The following is a 7,173-nucleotide window of genomic DNA, read 5'->3' on the forward strand; positions in this document are numbered from 1 at the left end:
TTTGTACAACTTCATATAAATAGCTGTAACTTTTGATAGAAGACTCAGACACACATAAATATGGCTTTATCTTATCAGATTCAATATCCCCGTGCTGGGCACACAGGTTTTGCAGCTGTTTGAGCTAAGATTTTCAAGTTATTCACATAATGAAAACCTATACTTTGTTTCGGACGAGCTCCCCATTCAAATGCATGTAATCGTAAGATACCCACTGGCTTGACGAAATAAAGCGTTTTTGTACAACTTCATATAAATAGCTGTAACTTTTGATAGAAGACTCAGACACACATATTTATGGCTTTATCTTATCAGATTCAATATCCCCGTGCTGGGCACGCAGGTTTTGCAGCTGTTTGAGCTAAGATTGTTCTAGTTATTCACATAATGAAAACCTATACTTTGTTTCGGGTGAGCTCCCCATTCAAATGCATGTATTCGTAAGATACCCACTGGCTTGACGAAATAAAGCGTTTTTGTACAACTTCATATAAATAGCTGTAACTTTTGATAGAAGACTCAGAAACACATAAATATGGCTTTATCTTATCAGATTCAATATCCCCGAAGTGGGCACACAGGTTTTGCAGCTGTTTGAGCTAAGATTTTCAAGTTATTCACATAATGAAAACCTATACTTTGTTTCGGGCGAGCTCCCCATTCAAATGCATGTAATCGTAAGAAACGCACTGGCTTGACGAAATAAAGCGTTTTTGTACAACTTCATATAAATAGCTGTAACTTTTGATAGAAGACTCAGACACACATATTTATGGCTTTATCTCATAGACTTCTATATCCCTGTGCTGGGCACACATGTTTTGCAGCTGTTTGAGCTAAGATTTTCAAGTTATTCACATAATGAAAACCTATACTTTGTTTCGGACGAACTCCCGATTCAAATGCATGTAATCGTAAGATACCCACTGGCTTGACGAAATAAAGCGTTTTTGTACAACTACATATAAATAGCTGTAACTTTTGATAGAAGACTCAGACACACATATTCATGGCTTTATCTTATCAGATTCAATATCCCCGTGCTGGGCACACAGGTTTTGCAGCTGTTTGAGCTAAGATTTTCAAGTTATTCACATAATGAAAACCTATACTTTGTTTCGGCCGAATTCCCCCATTCCAATGCATGTAATCGTAGGAAACGCAGTCTTGACGAAATAAAGCGTTTTTGTACAACTTCATATAAATAGCTGTAAGTTTTGATAGAATACTCAGACACACATATTTACGGCGTTATCTTATAGAATTCAATATCCATCCCCGTGCTGGGCAAACAGGTTTTGAAGCTGTTTGAGCTAAGATTTTCAAGTTATTCACATAATGAAAACCTATACTTTGTTTCGGCCGAATTCCCCCATTCAAATGCATGTAATCGTAGGAAACGCACTGTCTTGACTAAATAAAGTGTTTTTTTACAACTTCATATAAAGAGCTGTAAGTCTTGATAGAAGAAGCATACACATATTTGTGGCTTTCTCTTATACAATTAAGATTCCCGTGCTGGGCAAACAGGTTTTGAAGCTGTTTGAGCTAAGATTTTCAAGTTATTCACATAATGAAAACATATACTTTGTTTCAGGCGAATTCCCCCATTCAAATGCATGTAATCGTAGGAAACGCACTGGCTTGACGAAATAAAGCGTTTTTGTACAACTTCATATAAATAGCTGTAAGTCTTGATAGAAGACTCAGACACACATATTTACGGCGTTATGTTTTAGAATTCAATATCCATCCCCGTGCGGGGCAAACAGGTTTTGAAGCTGTTTGAGCTAAGATTTTCTAGTTATTCACATAATGAAAACCTATACTTTGTTTCGGCCGAATCCCCCCTTTCAAATGCATGTAATCGTAGGAAACGCACTGTCTTGACGAAATAAAGCGTTTTTGTACAACTTCATATAAAGAGCTGTAAGTTTTCATAGAAGACTCAGACACACATATTTACGGCGTTATCTTTTAGAATTCAATATCCATCCCCGTGCGGGGCAAACAGGTTTTGAAGCTGTTTGAGCTAAGATTTTCAATTTATTCACATAATGAAAACCTATACTTTGTTTCGGGCCAATTGCCCATTCAAATGCATGTAATCGTAGGAAACGCAGTCTTGACGAAATTAAGCGTTTTTGTACAACTTCATATAAATAGCTGTAAGTTTTGATAGAAGCTGTAAGTTTTGATAGAAGACTCAGACACACATATTTACGGCGTTATCTTATAGAATTCAATATCCATCCCCGTGCTGGGGATGGATATTGAATTCTATAAGAATTTATAGAATGCGTATTTATTCATAGTATTTATATGAAGATTTTCAACTTCATATAAATAGCTGTAAGTCTTGATAGAAGACTTAGACACACATATTTACGGCGTTATCTTTTAGAATTCAATATCCATCCCCGTGCAGGGCAAACAGGTTTTGAAGCTGTTTGAGCTAAGATTTTCAAGTTATTCACATAATGAAAACCTATACTTTGTTTCGGCCGAATTCCCCCATTCAAATGCATGTAATCGTAGGAAACGCACTGTCTTGACGAAATAAAGCGTTTTTGTACAACTTCATATAAAGAGCTGTAAGTTTTCATAGAAGACTCAGACACACATATTTACAGCGTTATCTTTTAGAATTCAATATCCATCCCCGTGCGGGGCAAACAGGTTTTGAAGCTGTTTGAGCTAAGATTTTCAAGTTATTCACATAATGAAAACCTATACTTTGTTTCGGGCCAATTGCCCCTTTAAAATGCATGTAATCGTAGAAAATGCATTCTTGACGAAATAAAGCGTTTTTGTACAACTTCATATAAATAGCTGTGAGTTTTGATAGAAGCTGTAAGTTTTGATAGAAGACTCAGACACACATATTTACGGCGTTATCTTATAGAATTCAATATCCATCCCCGTGCTGGGGATGGATATTGAATTCTATAAGAATTTATAGAATAGGTATTTATTCACAGTATTTATATGAAGATTTTCAACTTCATATATATAGCTGTAAGTCTTGATAGAAGACTCAGACACACATATGTACGGCGTTATCTTTTAGAATTCAATATCCATCCCCGTGCGGGGCAAACAGGTTTTGAAGATGTTTGAGCTAAGATTTTCAAGTTATTCACATAATGAAAACCTATACTTTGTTTCGGGCGAATTCCCCCTTTCAAATGCATGTAATCGTAGGAAACGCACTGTCTTGACGAAATAAAGCGTTTTTGTACAACTTCATATAAATAGCTGTAAGTCTTGATAGAAGAAGCATATACACATATTTGTGGCTTTCTCTTATACAATTCAAGATCCCCGTGCTAGGCAAACAGGTTTTGAAGCTGTTTGAGCTAAGATTTTCAAGTTATTCACATAATGAAAACCTATACTTTGTTTTGGGCGAATTCCCCCATTTAAATGTATGTCATCGTAGGAAACGCACTGTCTTGACGAAATAAAGCGTTTTTGTACAACTTCATATAAAGAGCTGTAAGTTTTGATAGAAGACTCAGACACACATATTTACGGCGTTATCTTTTAGAATTCAATATCCATCCCCGTGCTGGGCAAACAGGTTTTGAAGCTGTTTGAGCTAAGATTTTCAAGTTATTCACATAATGAAAACCTATACTTTGTTTCGGGCGAATTGCCCCATTCAAATGCATGTAATCGTAGGAAAAACACTGTCTTGACGAAATAAAGCGTTTTTGTACAACTTCATATAAAGAGCTGTAAGTTTTGATTGAAGACTCAGACACACATATTTACGGCGTTATCTTATAGAATTCAATATCCATCCCCGTGCTGGGCAAACAGGTTTTGAAGCTGTTTGAGCTAAGATTTTCAAGTTATTCACATAATGAAAACCTATACTTTGTTTTGGGCGAATTCCCCCATTCAAATGCATGTAATCGTAGGAAACGCACTGTCTTGACTAAATAAAGCGTTTTTGTACAACTTCATATAAAGAGCTGTAAGTCTTGATAGAAGAAGCATACACATATTTGTGGCTTTCTCTTATACAATTCAAGATCCCCGTGGTGGGAAAACAGGTTTTGAAGCTGTTTGAGCTAAGATTTTCAAGTTATTCACATAATGAAAACCTATACTTTGTTTTGGGCGAATTCCCCCATTTAAATGTATGTAATCGTAGGAAACGCACTGTCTTGACGAAATAAAGCGTTTTTGTACAACTTCATATAAAGAGCTGTAAGTTTTGATAGAAGACTCAGACACACATATTTACGGCGTTATCTTTTAGAATTCAATATCCATCCCCGTGCTGGGCAAACAGGTTTTGAAGCTGTTTGAGCTAAGATTTTCAAGTTATTCACATAATGAAAACCTATACTTTGTTTCGGGCGAATTCCCCCTTTCAATTGCATGTAATCGTAGGAAACGCACTGTCTTGACGAAATAAAGCGTTTTTGTACAACTTCATATAAATAGCTGTAAGTTTTGATAGAAGCTGTAAGTTTTGATAGAAGACTCAGACAAACATATTCACGGAGTTATCTTATAGAATTCAATATCCATCCCCGTGCTGGGCAAACAGGTTTTGAAGCTGTTTGAGCTAAGATTTTCAAGTTATTCACATAATGAAAACCTATACTTTGTTTCGGGCGAATTCCCCCTTTCAAATGCATGTAATCGTAGGAAACGCACTGTCTTGACGAAATAAAGCGTTTTTGTACAACTTCATATAAAGAGCTGTAAGTCTTGATAGAAGAAGCATATACACATATTTGTTGCTTTTCTCTTATACAATTCAAGATCCCCGTGCTGGGCAAACAGGTTTTGAAGCTGTTTGAGCTAAGATTTTCAAGTTATTCACATAATGAAAACCTATACTTTGTTTTGGGCGAATTCCCCCATTAAAATGTATGTAATCGTAGGAAACGCACTGTCTTGACGAAATAAAGCGTTTTTGTACAACTTCATATAAAGAGCTGTAAGTTTTGATAGAAGACTCAGACACACATATTTACGGCGTTATCTTATAGAATTCAATATCCATCCCCGTGCTGGGCAAACAGGTTTTGAAGCTGTTTGAGCTAAGATTTTCAAGTTATTCACATAATGAAAACCTATACTTTGTTTCGGCCGAATTCCCCCATTAAAATGCATGTAATCGTAGGAAACGCACTGTCTTGACTAAATAAAGCGTTTTTGTACAACTTCATATAAAGAGCTGTAAGTTTTGATAGAAGACTCAGACACACATATTTACGGCGTTATCTTATAGAATTCAATATCCATCCCCGTGCTGGGCAAACAGGTTTTGAAGCTGTTTGAGCTAAGATTTTCAAGTTATTCACATAATGAAAACCTATACTTTGTTTCGGGCGAATTCCCCCTTTCAATTGCATGTAATCGTAGGAAACGCACTGTCTTGACGAAATAAAGCGTTTTTGTACAACTTCATATAAATAGCTGTAAGTTTTGATAGAAGCTGTAAGTTTTGATAGAAGACTCAGACACACATATTTACGGCGTTATCTTATAGAATTCAATATCCATCCCCGTGCTGGGCAAACAGGTTTTGAAGCTGTTTGAGCTAAGATTTTCAAGTTATTCACATAATGAAAACCTATACTTTGTTTCGGGCGAATTCCCCCTTTCAAATGCATGTAATCGTAGGAAACGCACTGTCTTGACGAAATAAAGCGTTTTTGTACAACTTCATATAAAGAGCTGTAAGTCTTGATAGAAGAAGCATATACACATATTTGTTGCTTTTCTCTTATACAATTCAAGATCCCTGTGCTGGGCAAACAGGTTTTGAAGCTGTTTGAGCTAAGATTTTCAAGTTATTCACATAATGAAAACCTATACTTTGTTTCGGCCGAATTCCCCCATTAAAATGCATGTAATCGTAGGAAACGCACTGTCTTGACTAAATAAAGCGTTTTTGTACAACTTCATATAAAGAGCTGTAAGTTTTGATAGAAGACTCAGACACACATATTTACGGCGTTATCTTATAGAATTCAATATCCATCCCCGTGCTGGGCAAACAGGTTTTGAAGCTGTTTGAGCTAAGATTTTCAAGTTATTCACATAATGAAAACCTATACTTTGTTTCGGGCGAATTCCCCCTTTCAATTGCATGTAATCGTAGGAAACGCACTGTCTTGACGAAATAAAGCGTTTTTGTACAACTTCATATAAATAGCTGTAAGTTTTGATAGAAGCTGTAAGTTTTGATAGAAGACTCAGACACACATATTTACGGCGTTATCTTATAGAATTCAATATCCATCCCCGTGCTGGGCAAACAGGTTTTGAAGCTGTTTGAGCTAAGATTTTCAAGTTATTCACATAATGAAAACCTATACTTTGTTTCGGGCGAATTCCCCCTTTCAAATGCATGTAATCGTAGGAAACGCACTGTCTTGACGAAATAAAGCGTTTTTGTACAACTTCATATAAAGAGCTGTAAGTCTTGATAGAAGAAGCATATACACATATTTGTTGCTTTTCTCTTATACAATTCAAGATCCCTGTGCTGGGCAAACAGGTTTTGAAGCTGTTTGAGCTAAGATTTTCAAGTTATTCACATAATGAAAACCTATACTTTGTTTTGGGCGAATTCCCCCATTAAAATGTATGTAATCGTAGGAAACGCACTGTCTTGACGAAATAAAGCGTTTTTGTACAACTTCATATAAAGAGCTGTAAGTTTTGATAGAAGACTCAGACACACATATTTACGGCGTTATCTTATAGAATTCAATATCCATCCCCGTGCTGGGCAAACAGGTTTTGAAGCTGTTTGAGCTAAGATTTTCAAGTTATTCACATAATGAAAACCTATACTTTGTTTCGGCCGAATTCCCCCATTAAAATGCATGTAATCGTAGGAAACGCACTGTCTTGACTAAATAAAGCGTTTTTGTACAACTTCATATAAAGAGCTGTAAGTTTTGATAGAAGACTCAGACACACATATTTACGGCGTTATCTTATAGAATTCAATATCCATCCCCGTGCTGGGCAAACAGGTTTTGAAGCTGTTTGAGCTAAGATTTTCAAGTTATTCACATAATGAAAACCTATACTTTGTTTCGGGCGAATTCCCCCTTTCAATTGCATGTAATCGTAGGAAACGCACTGTCTTGACGAAATAAAGCGTTTTTGTACAACTTCATATAAATAGCTGTA

This window comes from Neolamprologus multifasciatus, chromosome 17 (assembly GCF_963576455.1).
Source record: "Neolamprologus multifasciatus chromosome 17, fNeoMul1.2, whole genome shotgun sequence".
In the NCBI taxonomy this organism is placed as follows: Eukaryota; Metazoa; Chordata; class Actinopteri; order Cichliformes; family Cichlidae; genus Neolamprologus; species Neolamprologus multifasciatus.